At 39.9% G+C, this 11355-nt stretch overlaps 1 protein-coding gene across 2 annotated transcripts in view; it reads right to left on the minus strand.

The window, feature by feature from the left end:
• Nucleotides 1-11355, minus strand: part of CENPP (centromere protein P) — a 237069-nt gene that overhangs the window by 81851 nt on the left and 143863 nt on the right. The gene's annotated exons all lie outside the window — the stretch shown is intronic.

Consider the following 11355-nt stretch of genomic DNA (forward strand, 5'->3'; position numbering starts at 1 on the left):
TCCCTGTGGAGCAGGCAGGTTAGAATGCCCACAGCACCCTAAGGGTGGATGTGTGGCATTTGGGAACAACAGGGAATATGTGACTGAGCCTGGACTTAACATGCATCTGCTGAATGCAGTCCCGAAAGTGGAAAGTCTGGACACCTGAGAGTGGGTAGGCGCACCCATAAATCTGGCGGGTGCTGCCAACAAGATTGAGTAGATACAACACTGTCTCCTTGGGCTTTTATTGTCAAGTGACTCTACATACATCCCTCAGGAGTTGGCCTTGAGAGGTTAAAGTTAACTATTCCTAGGGATGACTTCTTCTATTAACATGGAAAACACCACCCACAACACGAGTTGAAATGTGCCTCTATCCCACATTGACACCACTAAGAGCAGAAAGGATGATCACCTCATTCACACAGAAGAATGTGATTATTCCAATAACTGTTCAAACTGTGTAGTCAAAACCTTTAAGTTCACTGGAAAGTGTTAATAAACTATAATACTTGTTTCAAGATATTTTTAGATTTGGTATGTGGAAATTTAGCCACAGATGATGGGTATATAGCTAAATTAGGATAAAATCCCAAATTTTTACTGGTGCCACAGTGTGCTACAGGCAAAAATGGTTTCCCTGAGTTGACAAATTTAGATCAGGAGTAACAAAGAAGTCTGTGGTATATATGGTATAGGAAATAACTAGCACTGAGTTGGGGGAGAAAAGATCCCTAGGCTTAAACTGGGGCTTGAAATTTGAATCAGTTGAGGGGGAAGGAATAACTGACTGAAACAAAGAGGCATGAGCCAAGCATAGTTGAGGTTCACCAGGGGAGGCGAGACCATACAGGAAATAAGAGGCTTGGGGTGGCCTGGAAGGCCCATAAGAGGAGACCATACTTACTGCAATGAGAAATATAGGACACCACCAAAAACCTCTGAAGAGAGGTGCATGGAAGTAATGAAGGGAAAAGAGCCACCACTCTGATAATCTAGAAACAGAATAAGAGGGACCCACTCAGTATAGGCGACAGGAGGAACAAGCAAAAACAGGGATAGGTACAACAGAGACTTTGAAAGAAGAAAAAAAACCCCCACATTCTCATTGCTGTAGATTAAGTCTGAAGGCAAGCTTGCCATATTTGCCATCTTCTGAGGGGCTCGATCTCAGGAGGACACTATGAACCATCAAAAACTGAGAATATGCATGCATGCATGGTAAGTTGCTTCAGTTGTGTCCAACTCTTTGTGACCCTACGGACTGTAGCCGCCTGGCTCCTCTGTCCATGGGATTCTCCAGACAAGAATATTGGAATGTCTTGCCTTGCACTCCTCCAGGGGATCTTCCTGACCCAGGGATTGAACCTGTGTCTCCTGCATCATAAGCAGATTCTTTACCACTGAGCCACTGGGAAGTCCAATAGAGAATATATTAAGAATAAAATGAACTGATAGAAGGGAGGGGACATGTGCATACCTATGGCTGATTATGTTGATGTATGGCAGAAACCAATTCAAAATTGTAAAGCAATTATCCTCCAAATAAAAATAAATAAATTTTAAAAAATGAACTGATTGATTGTAAAAAGGAAGAGAAGAAAAGAAAAAACAAAAGGGAAGTAGTGATCTACCATGCAAGGGATACAAAGAAAAAAAGAAAAGGGATAGTGATCTACCAGACAAGAGATACAAAGAAGAGAAAAGCAGATAAAAAGGAGAACTGCTCTGAGTCTCAGTGATGCTGCTGAGAAACTTAGAGAAAGAGACAGTTTGGGTGAGAATATGCTGAAGTTTGGAGGTGTCATCATGGAATTTAGGCAGGAGGATGGGAATGCACTCAGCTGGAGGGGAATCCAAAGGAAAGGTTACAATGAGGGGTGGATGAAGAGAAGGGCAGGAGAAGAACCCTAATGGGTACCAACTTTCAATTTCAAGGGGAATAAGTTTACTATATGGCTGCATCTGACTTGAGCCATATGATCTGACCTCAAGGAGCTTCCAAGGCACAAAGCAAGCTGTGCCTAGAAGCCCAGCTCTTCAGCAAGTGCCTCCTCCCTTCGGTACTTGGCATCTGTTCCGCCAACCTCCTGACAGACAGGTCTGGTTTTATGAGTTAGGTCTGCATTGATTATTTATTTGCATTATAGGATGTTGTACAGTAGATTGGTAGACGGTATACCATGTTTTCCTAAAAGATTGTAAAACTTAAAATAAGAGACAATTCATTTCTTAAATCCCTATATTCTGTGTATAGAGTAGGTACTAATATAATTGTTGATCCCTCAGTCTAAACGATCAGCTCATGAGTTGTCCAAAGTTGACATTAATACTATCCCTAAACAAAACAAAGAGAAATGTGCAAAATTTAAGGATTTTTAAAGGAAAAGTGATAAAGATTTATATACGGTCATATGATTAGTAAGGAATAACTTCTCTTATTAATATTTTCTGACATAGACATTATAAGGCAGAGTATATTTTATAAAAAAATAAGTCATGCTTTGACAACTGATTGTTTTCCATAACAGCAACACTGACAATGTTTTCCAAAGCCATCATTTAAACAACATGAATTACTAGGTTCATAGATGCTGACATAAAAGAATAAAATACTCAAGTTCTGCTGTTTAAGTGAAACCTCAAAGGACTGGGTAAACCCTCTATGATATCTATTTCACCTCTTTCCCTTATTTAGAAAACAGAAAGTGTCCTCATAGGAGAAGTATTTACAAATTGGTAATGACTGAATTATTCATTTGTCCATAGTTGAATATGAATTCAACTTAAAATTCAAAAACATTAAAAGCATTTTGGGGTTGCAAAGAGTTGCACACGACTGAGCAAGTAACACACACACACATATGTATGAAAATAGATGTTTCTGGCCAACTCTAACCTATACCAGATGATTCCAGGGGGCTTTAAACCCTAGAAGTCTATGAAAAATGAAGTCCATCTCTTGCAATGAAAAAACAAGAATGAGTATCTTGGGTCTGAAACTGGAATCCTTTTTAGCTGTGGACATGATCAAGTTACTTAGACTCTGATTTCCAGTTTCCTTGCCCATGAAATTGAGGAGAATATCTGCCTACCAAGGTGTCTGTGAAGGTTAAATAAGGTGATGTCCACAAGAGTACTGAGCACAGGGTGGACGTCAGATGACTATCCATTCCCTCAAGGATAGGTGCTGGGAAACCAGAAGGTAGGAAAGTTCAGTGACTTATTCAAGGCTGCCAAGTCTTATAATATGGTAGATATTAATAATTTAAGGAAATGATTCCTTAGATTGTGATATATACTGGAAAAAGGAATGGGCCCATTACAGTAGAGCAGGGTCAGACACTGCTCTCTGTAGAGGGCTGGGCTCACGTGGGACGCTGCAGCCGCGTCAGGAGCTCTCTTGAGCTTGGTGGCCTTTGTGCTGTGTCACTGTATGCTCACATCCATTGCACAGAATAGAATGAAACCCGCTTAGAACATGTTATAAATGCAGTGTGAAACCAGAACTCGAAGAAGCTAAACCATTTATTGTCATAGATATGGGAGTAGATTAGAAGCAGATTTTAAAAAATCCTGATTATAGGAAAGAAAAGTAATTTTGACTTATAGGTGTGATTCACTATAATAACATAAAACCAAAAAAAAAAAAAGAGAGAGAGAGAGAAACTGTATTTAAAATAGCCAAATGAGAAGACTACCTGATCAATAAACCTGTCCTGCAGATGGGTTTCTACCATAGAGATAATCCGCAAGTGGGTCTACAGGGATATAGTAAGAGTCTGCGTGTAAGCCTTGGCCAGGTGCGGCATGCTCTGGGCAGATGGTTCTGGGGTGTTTAAGTATTTACTATTCTTGTGAACATCAGCTCTGATTAAACCTACTGCAACAGACCCAGAAGCATTGGTGAAAGACTTTTAGAGGAACTACAATCTATGTAAATAGTGTAGTTATGTGTTAGTGTACATTTCATCCTATAATGTCTTAAACAACACTTTGGCATATTATAACATATTACTTACATGCCTTTGCTTCAACATGCTGAACAGGAAGAGTTGAAACTATAAGTCACATTGAAATTTGGTCTGTCACACACTGTTATTGGCAAAGAGGTGAATATTTCTAATTAGATCAACAGAGCTTAGTGATTACACAACTAAAGAATAAATGGCATGATTATTTCTTCTTTGACATTATGTTTCCTTTTCTACAAGAAAACGGATTAAAAAAACTTACAGTCTAGCGTATTTTTCCCTTTGCACAAAATGTGAAGAATGTGAATCCACACAAGGGAAAGTAGACTGTATTAAAAATAACATGTGATTGCACTAAACACATATTAGTTTGGAAAAGAAAAGGAATACATCATGTTACTAGAATGTCATGGTGTGTTTCTAAGTAACAGAATCTTGTGGTCAAATAAACTTACATTAAACTAACAGCTTAATGTAAGATACAAGAAAATCTTTTTATAAATTGGAAACTGCTGAAAGTTCATTTGCTTTACGTAAGTTGAGAATTACATTCACAATTACCAAATTTATATATGAACTGCCTGAAATATTAATAGTGTGTGATACTCAGAATAAACAATGCATTGAAAACTGTAAATCTATTCTAGGTCAGTAGTTTTAAACTATTTGAAGAATGGACCTACCCTTTGAAGATATGATCGAAGCTCTGATGGCTCTTCAATGCAGAAAAATATACAAACACTTCGCATGTATCAACAGACTCATAAAACCCACCCTACATGTAGAATAAGACCTTAATTAACTTAAATTTTTCATGTAAATATTTTATTGCAGTTAAGGATAAATCAGAGTTAAACTTAATTTAAGGCAACTTATTTACCACAACTTATTCCCTTATTTCCCACAAATATTTAGCCTTTATTCCCCATTTAGCAATATTTTTAATGGTCATAGAAAAGTTGAAAGAATACAATGAACATCTATATATTTTCAGCTATATTCACCAATGAATATTTTGTCATCTTCATTCTATCTTTGTCACTCTTTCCACATTCATGTCTATACATATATATGTATTTGTGGGGTACAGGGGCTGGACCATTTGAATGTAAGTTGCAGATATAACATGTTGCCCCAGTGCTTCAATACGAATCTCCTAAGAACAAGGACATTTTCTTACATAACCATGAAACAATGACCACATTCTCTCACATTGTCAAACCCCAGAAATTTAATATTGATTCAGGATCAACATCCTGTCCATATTCAGAGTTCCCCAACTGTCCCAACTATGTCCAAATCGCTGTGTGTAGTGCAGATCTAATGGCTCAAGATCCAATCAGAGTTCGCTTGCCTTAGTCTCTGGCAATCTAGAGCAGCAGCTGTCACTCTACGTTTTTCACTCCTTCACTTTATGAAGGGATTCTAAGCCAGCTGCCGTGTAGAATGTCCCCTAATATACATTTGTCTCATTGTTTAGATTTAGGCAGAATACTTTTGGCAAGAATTCCACATAGTTGATATCATGTACTTCCTTTTGTATCACATCAAGAAGCACAAAATGTTGGGCTGGCCTGTAATTGGTGATGCTGAGACATTTGGTTAAGGTGGTACCTTCATCTCCTTGTAATTAAGAAATATCCTACAAAGTAAGACTTTAGGTCTGTGTGAATATCATGCCATCCAATAACTTTTCATTTAGTGGCTTTTAGCTCCTATTGAAGTTCTTTGCCGAAATCAGTGACTACATTATAAGTTTCACAGTGGTGATTTTCTAATTCTATGGCTCCTCTGTACTCATTAGTTGGCATTCCTCTACAGAAGAAGCTGTGACCCTTTTGACCCTCTTTCCTTGTTACAATAAAAAGGACTTTGCATTTGATGTGTTATAATCCACTGCCACCCTTATTCTATGAGGTTCACAAAGAGTCAGACATGACTGAGCGACTGAACTGAATTGAACTGAACTCAAACTATGCCTTTACCCAAGCTTCTATGTACTGTTCACAAGTCCGCAGTAATCTCTGTGTGCTTTTGTGCCTGCTGGTATGATGTTTCAGGCATACCTTACAAATTCCCTGGTCCTGATCTGTTACTTGACATTTTTCTCAGGAGCCTTGCTCGTCCTAATGAAAAGTGGACCTTAGCAACACAGATTTGGAAGTTAGATGCACTCACTGTTTTCCAGTCTTCTCAGAGGAAAGTGGTAGAAAATTTATTTAAAAGAAAACCATTACTTATACTCATTCCTGAAAGCAAACTGACCTATGAAGCATTATCTGAAAATATTTGATACCCACATTTTTATAAATCCAACTCAATTCATTTAAAATGACTATTTATGGCATTAATTCATTTTTAGAGGAAAACATTAAACAGGATGATGGCAGTAGCTCAACTTGCAGGAAGTAGAAGTGAGTCCTTATAGCACTGGGTATAGAAGAATGGTAGGTGAGAGCCAGGGACCGGAAACCAATCTGAAGAAGACCATCACCGAGAGCTCACCCATTTGCTGGAATGACACAGAAATTCAGTGCAGTCTTTTCCAAATTGAACTTTTAAAATATGGTAAATCTGGCCTTTGATGTAAGTTTCCTGTTTTTTAAAAATAATACATGCTCTAAACAAACCACAGCTGTGGGCTCAAAACTGCCCATGGGTCATGACCTACTGTATAAAGTCAATTCATTATAAACTACAGAGCCTAATTCACCATGAGAGATGCTTGAACATTCAAAACAGCCCATGAAGTCATATCAAACCCAAGAATTCACTTCTTTCAGAAGTCTTTGGGAATACCTACTATATACAGAAATGGAATGGACCTAACAGAAGCAGAAGATATTAAGAAGAGGTGGCAAGAATACACAGAAGAACTATACAAAAGAGATCTTCACGACCCAGATAACCACCACGGTGTGATCATCTAGCTAGAGCCAGACATCCTGGAATGTGAAGTCAAGTGGGCCTTAGGAAGCATCACTATGAACAAAGCTAGTGGAGGTGATGGAATTCCAGTTGAGCTATTTCAAATCCTAAAAGATGATGCTGTGAAAGTGTCGCACTCAAAATGCCAGCAAATTTGGAAAAGTCAGCAGTGGCCACAGGACTGGAAAAGGTCAGTTTTCATTCCAATTCCTAAGAAAGGAAGTGCCAAAGAATGTTCAAACTAACACACAATTACACTGATCTCACACGCTAGTAAAGTAATGCTCAAAACTCTCCAAGCCAGACTTCAACAGTATGTGAACCATGAACTTCCAGATGTTCAAGCTGGATTTGGAAAAGACAGAGGAACCAGATCAAATTGCCAACATCCGCTGGATCATTGAAAAAACAAGAGAACTCCAGAAAAACATCTATTTCTGCTTTATTGACTAAGCCAAAGCCTTTGACTGTGTAGACCACAACAAACTGTGGAAAATCCTGAAAGAGATGGGAATACCAGACCACCTGACCTGCCTCCTGAGAAATCTGTATGCAGGTCAAGAAGCAACAGTTAGAATAGGACATGAACAACAGACTGGTTCCAAATTGGGAAAGGGGTACGTCATGGCTGTATATTGTCACCCTGCTTATTTCACTTATATGCAGAGTTCATCATGAGAAATGCCAGGCTGGATGAAACATAAGCTGGAATCAAGATTGCCAGGAGAAATATCAATAACCTCAGCTACACCACCCTTATGGCAGAAAGCAAAGAAGAACTAAAGAGCCTCTTGATGAAAGTGAAAGAGGAGAATGAAAAAGCTGGCTTAAAACTCAACATTCAGAAAACTAAGATCATGGCATCCGGTCCCATCACTTCATGGCAAATAGATATGGAAACAGTGAGAGACTTTAGTTTTTTGGGCTCCCAAATGACTGTAGATGGTGACTGCAGCCATGAAATTAAAAGATGCTTGCTTCTTGGAAGGAAAGCTATGACCAATCTATACAGCATACTAAAAAGCAGAGACATTACTTTGCCAACAAAGGTCCATCTAGACAAAGCTATGGTTTTTCCAGTAGTCATGTATGGATGTGAGAGCTGGACCATAAAAAAGGTGGAGCACCGAAGAACTGATGCTTTTGAAATGTGGTGTTGGAGAAGACTCTTGAGAGTCACTTGGACTGAAAGGAGATCCAACCAGTCCAAGGAAATCAGTCCTGAATACTCATTGGAAGGATCAATCCTGAAGTTGAAACTCCAATATTTTGGCCCCCTGATGAGAAGAACTGACTCACTGGAGAAGACCCTGTTGCTGGGAAAGATTGAAGGCAGGAGGAGAAGGGGATGACAGAGGATGAGATGGTTTGATGGCATCACCGACACAATGGACATGAGCTTGAGAAAGCTCCGGGAGTTGGTGATGGACAGGGCAGCCTGGCATGCTGTAGTCCATGGGGTGGAAAAGAGTTTGACACAACTGAGCGACTGAACTGAATAGAGCTATATACAAACTTGGTTATGCACAAATAAAATACATTATTTACATCTTAGTGTTTGATGGTCTAGAACATTCTTAAAGTAGGTATTTACAAGGCACATCCTCTCACATTCCTCAGGGCTTCCCTGACAATCCTCCACCCCATTTTGCCTTTTTTCCCCGAGTTTAACACCATTCTTTGAATAAATGGATGACCAAAATCTTCCTTGTGATTACTACTATAAGAGACTGTTACACAATCCATTAAAATGTACTTAATGTAAAGGTCCGTCTAGTTAAGGCTATGGTTTTTCCAATAGTCATGTATGATGTAAGAGTTGGACTATAAAGGAAGCTGAGCACAGAATTGATGCTTTTGAACTATGGTGTTGGAGAAGATTCTTGAGAGTCCCTTGGACTGCAAGGAGATCCAACCAGTCCATCCTAAAGGAGATCAGTCCTGGGTGTTCATTGGAAGGACTGATGTTGAAGCTGAAACTCCAATATTTTGGCCACCTGATGCAAAGAGCTGACTCATTTGAAAAGATCCTGATGTTGGGTAAGACTGAAAGCAGGAAGAGACGGGGAAAACAGAGGATGAGATGGCTGGATGGCATCACCGACTCGATGGACATGGGTTTGGGTAAACTCCGGGAGTTGGTGACGGACAGGGAGGCCTGGCGTGCTGCGGTTCATGGGGTTGCAAAGAGTCGGACACGACTGAATGACTGAACTGAACTGAACTGAACTAATGTAAACAGAGGAGGAGACACAAGAGATCAGCTGACAAACATCATAAAACTCATTAATTCTAGTGATACTCAAGCTCAGGAAGGTGTCTCATGTGGCCACAATCAGCCCTACTCCTCACCCTTTGGAGTCTTAATTTTCATAAAATGATTTTTAAGGTCCTTTCCAGTACCCCAATCTGGAGAAGGGCATGCTACCCACTTCAATATTCTTGCCTGGAGAATCCCATGGACAGAGGAGTCTGGTGGGCTACAGTCCAAAGGGTCGCAAAGAGTCGGCACGACTGAAGCAACTGAATATACACATATACACACATGCAACCAATGCTTCTTTTCCTAAAATGTAAGTCAAGCGAGTAGTGCTTTTCTAATTTTGAAACTTATCTTGTTTACAAGATAATAATGTGCAGATTATTCACGATTCCTAAAGACTATAAATAGTAATGCTAATTCTCCAATATTTAGACCAAGACAAATTTAGATAAGGCAAAACCCAAACAGTAAAAAACAGACATGTAGAAAAGAAATAGGTCCCCTTCAGAGGACCCTCATAGGAACCAAGAATGGAAGAAATTCTCCTCACAATACTTTAGGGAAGAGGAAGTAAACTGATGTGTCTAGAATGACAATGTGCAAAGGTGTGGAGAAAAAACTCCCGTTTATATCCAAACGGTGTGTCTGTGCATGCTGGGCTGTCTGTGTAGTTGTGAGGTAAATCTTCCCACTGGCAGCTCCAAGACTATGGCGAGGGGTTGTGGGCCCTGGGCTGTACTGCTAGTCACAGTGTCAGCAGAATAGGGTGAATAAGCCAAAAAGACCACTCACTTTTTGGCATTATACTTCAAGGCCTATTTCTTTGCCTAAGCCTCTGACTAAAGATCACATCATGTTGGAGGAAGACAAGCTCAGGGCTCACAAGTGGGGAGAGGAGAGAGGCTACAACATATCTTTAGAAAAACAATCTCACATGACGTGCCTCCCAGTTCTCTAGATAAGGTGGCAGAGCCCAGCTTAGAAGGGTGGTGGTGGGGCAGACGCCATGACTAAGAGGAGAGGTGAGGTGAGGAAAGGGCGGAAGAGTAACACGGGAGAGGGGCCCTGTGTGCACAGAGGCAAAGGGAGAGGGTGGGAAGCACATGTTCCCTGGCAATGAGAGGCTGCCACTCGGCCCCAGTCAAGTGTCACCATGCAATGTCATTATGTCTTTAAAACAATGTACCTAATTAAAAAGATTTTATTGCTAAAAATGCTAACCGTCATCTGAGCCATCAGTAAAGTGTAGTAACAGCAAAGACCACTGACTGTAGGTCATCATAAGAAATATAACAACGGAAAAGTTTGCAGTATTGCAAAAATTACCAAAATGTGACAGAGACATGAAGTGAGCAAATGATATTGGAAACTATTGGCCAATAGTTTCGCTTGACACAGGGTTGCCTCAAACCTTCAGTTCGTGAAAAAACACAAAGAAAACACTAGATCTATGAAATGCAATGAAGTGAAGCACAAGAAGGTATGCTTATAATGAGAATAAGCAAACTATTGCTAACCACAATGACCCTGATGGATCTCTAAAACATAACACTGGATGAAGAAATCCAGGCTCAAAAGAGAATGCAATGTATGACCCATATACATGGAACGTTCAGGGAACTACAGTGTTGGAAGTCAGGCAGCGGCCTCCTCTGAAGACAGAGTGATTTGGAAGAGGGGTCTGGGAGTGCTGGAATTTCTTGATTAGGTGTTTGTGAAAACTAATTGAGCTGTACCAGTATGATGTTTATTTTTCTGGAATCTAAACTTTACCTCCAGTTAAAATTAAAAAAACAAAACATTGTGAAGGACACAGATTTCTGCCCAAGGAGCTTCCCATTTATGGTCGCTGCTTTGATGGAACTCAGGTTAATAAAATCCAGTTCAACCTTTACAATGTCCCAATTCATCAAGATAACAGACAAATGTTTTGAACTAAATATAACTGAATAAATATGGACATGAGCATTATAACCAAACAGGAGGCCTGCCAAACCTCAGGTGCTGTACCGAGGACAGGCCTAAAATTCTGCAGAGGGAGGTCCAGCATATGGAACTCTTTGATGTGAGGGCCACAGAAGGATATTTTATTTAACTGATGGCTGGCTGCCCTGTACAATGGAGGCACGGTACTCTTGCTATGGCTTGCTTCAACATGTGCCATTTCTCTGAGAATTGGGAACAAACAACAGTCAGATTTTCTTTGTG

Source organism: Bos mutus, chromosome 8, assembly GCF_027580195.1.
Source record: "Bos mutus isolate GX-2022 chromosome 8, NWIPB_WYAK_1.1, whole genome shotgun sequence".
Lineage (NCBI taxonomy): Eukaryota > Metazoa > Chordata > Mammalia > Artiodactyla > Bovidae > Bos > Bos mutus.